Raw genomic sequence first — 3,361 nt, 5'->3', positions numbered from 1 at the left:
TCAACATCTGCCCTCAAAGTGTTCCGACCCAGCCCTTAAATTCAGCAATTTGCCCTCCATCCATATCCAGCATTTCTCCTCACTCCCCTCCCTTCCATCCATGTGCATCTCCTTCCTTTGTCTTTCCTTCCCTCCATCCTTGTCCAACCTCTCTTCCCTGCCCTCCACTCCATCCATGTCCAGTATTTCTCCTCTCTTTCTTCCCCTCCATCCATGTGTATCTCCTTCCTGACTTCCATCCCCTCCATCCATCCATGTCCAACAACTCTCCATTCTCCCCTGCCCTCTCCTCCATCCATCCATCCATATCCAGCAAATTTCCTCTCTCCCCTGACTCCTCCATCCATCCATGTCCAGCAATTCTCCTCTCTCTTCTGCCCTCCCCCCTATCCATGTCCAGGAACTCTCCATTCTCCCCTGCCCTCTCCTCTATCCACCCATATCCTGCAAATTTCCTCTCTTATCTACCCCCATTCATCTATCCATGTCCAACAATTCTCCTCTCCTCTGCCCTCCCCTCCATCCATGTCCAGGAACTCTCCATTCTCCCCTGCCCTCTCCTCCATCCACCCATATCCAGCAAATTTCCTCTCTCCCCTGCCCCCATTCATCCATCCATGTCCAGCAATTCTCCTCTCTCCCCTGCCCTCCCCTCCATCCATCCATGTCCAGCAACTCTCCATTCTCTCCTGCCCTCGCCTCTATCCATCTCCAGCAAATTTCCTCTCTCCCCTGCCCCCTCCATCCATGTCCAGCAATTCTCCTCTCTGTTAATATTGTGCCCATGTTTCAAGCTCTCATTCATTTCACCACCTGGTGGTCAGACCTGGTGGCTGCGATGGACTATCTGCTTGTTGTTTCCCATGTTCCAGAAATCATTCCGGTCTGGTCCGGTCCGGTCCGGATCTTCCAGCCTTCCAGACTGTCTTGGGATTTTGGAACTAAGCAGCACCCTTACCTGGTGACCTCCCTGGTATTTTGCCTTTATTAACCACCTGGAAACTTTCTAGTTTGCCTTTGCAACAGAGGTCCTCAGAAGAGTTTTCATCTGTGAGAGTTTGTTGCAGTGCTAACCTTGCTACCTTCAGTTTCAGCTAGACCCTGCTTGTTTCCTGGTTTATTCTACTGCTCGCTGCCTGCCCAAGACCCTGCTTGTTTCCTGGTTTATTCTACTGCTCGCTGCCTGCCCAAGACCCTGCTTGTTTCCTGGTTTATTCTACTGTTTGCTGCCTACCCTAACACTTGGACATTTTTCTGCCATAATGGAACAAAACAAAAGACATCCAAGACTATAAGTTGGACGTTTTGGTCTAGACCTGTTCTATTAATGAATAAGCCACAAAAAAGTATCTTAAATGACCAGATGACTACTGGAGGGAATCAGGGATGACCTCCCCATACTCCCCCAGTAGCAATTAACCTCCTCCCACCCCCAAAAAATGTGATTAAAAAAATTACTTACCAGCCTCAGATGTTATACTCAGCTCCATTAGAGCAGCATGCAGGTCCCTGGAGTAGTCTAGTGGTGGGTGCAGTGCACTGCAGACAGGTGGACCCAGGCCCTACCTCCCCCTACCTGTTACACTTGTGGTGGAAACTGAGAGCCCTCCAAAACTCACCAGAAACCCACTGTACCCACAAATAGGTGCACCTTCACCTATAAGAGCTATTGGATGGGTGTACAGTTGGGGGTAGTGGGTTCTGGGTGGGTTTTGGGGGACTCAGCAGACAAGCAACAGTGAGATGTGTACCTGGGAGCATTTATCGGAAGTCCACTGCATTGCCTCCTGGGATGTCTATGTGGCCAGTCTACTAAGAATGTTGGCTCCTCCTACATCTCAATGGATTGATTTTGTGCATTTTTCACTTGGACATTTTTTTTTAAATGCACAGCACACAAAAACATCTAGCAAATAGTCATTTTTGAAAAAAAAAAAAAAGATAAAATGTTTTTCTGTTTTGAAAATGGCTTTATTCCCCACTTGAATTTTGCACATTGTTAGCAAAATGTCCAAAGTTGGACTTAGGTGTCATATCGAAAATGCCCCTCCACATGCACTAGACTCTATTCCATAAGGAAGCACCTAACATGTAAGGGGGCGTACACAAGGGCAGACAATGGGCAGGCCATGGGCGTCTCCCAGTTACACACGTTGTTTATAGAACACAAAACAGTACGTCTGCCATTGACATGGCATAAGAGGGCACCTACACACGGTGCTCCAATGCCGACTTCACTAGTATTCTAGAACAAAACCTTGGGACCAATTTATAGAATTACCCTTTTAGGGTTCATGGATGTGGAGCATAATGGTTAGAACAGCAGCCTGAGAACCAAGGGAACTGGGTTCAGTTCCCACTACGGCTCCTTGTAACTCTCAGCAAATCACTTAATCCTCCATTGCCCCAGGAGCAAAATAAGTACCTGTATATAATATGTAAACTGCTGTGATTGTAACCACAGAAGGGTACATAAGTACATAAGTAGTGCCATACTGGGAAAGACCAAAGGTCCATCTAGCCCAGCATCCTGTCACCGACAGTGGCCAATCCAGGTCAAGGGCACCTGGCACGCTCCCCAAACGTAAAACCATTCCAGACAAGTTATACCTAAAAATGCGGAATTTTTCCAAGTCCATTTAATAGCGGTCTATGGACTTGTCCTTTAGGAATCTATCTAACCCCTTTTTAAACTATCAAGTTCCATTTCACATTTGTGGTCACAGATAATTATCCTGAGGAAAGGATCAGTGCAGCCTCTACTGCAGGGGTGTTTAATGTCTGTCCACAACCCAGTTGGGTTTTCAGGATTTCCACAATGAATATGCATGAGATCTATTTGAATACAATGGAAGCAGTGCATTCAAATAGATCTAATGCATTATCATTGAGTAAATCCTGAAAACCCAACTAGGTTGCGGACCTCGAGGACTAACAATGAGCACCAGCTGCTCTATTGTAATATAGATCACTTAATTTGAAACCAAAATGACATTGGGGTTCATTTTCAAAGCCCTTAGACTTATAAAGTTCCATAGTAACCTATAGAACTTTGTAAGTCTAAGTGCTTTGAAAATATGCTTCTTAGTCTACTCACCAATAAGTAACCAATTTAATATCAAAAGAGTAGACAACCAGTTCACTACTGCATAAGCGTAAGGAGGAGAAAAAGTCTCATACTGTCACAGGGACTTATCATTCAACACTCCATAAGTGGGTGAAGCCCTTATGTGACTCTTATAATCATTGACAGAAAAACCCCCACCTATCAAATGTCATTTATAAATATTTTTGTGGGGGGTTTTTTGTAATTTTATGTTTTTTTTAAACTTATTTAACTTTATAAAAATCTGTTTGTGTC

Source organism: Microcaecilia unicolor, chromosome 1 (assembly GCF_901765095.1).
Source record: "Microcaecilia unicolor chromosome 1, aMicUni1.1, whole genome shotgun sequence".
NCBI lineage: Eukaryota > Metazoa > Chordata > Amphibia > Gymnophiona > Siphonopidae > Microcaecilia > Microcaecilia unicolor.
Note: the sequence above shows the minus strand (reverse complement) of the source record.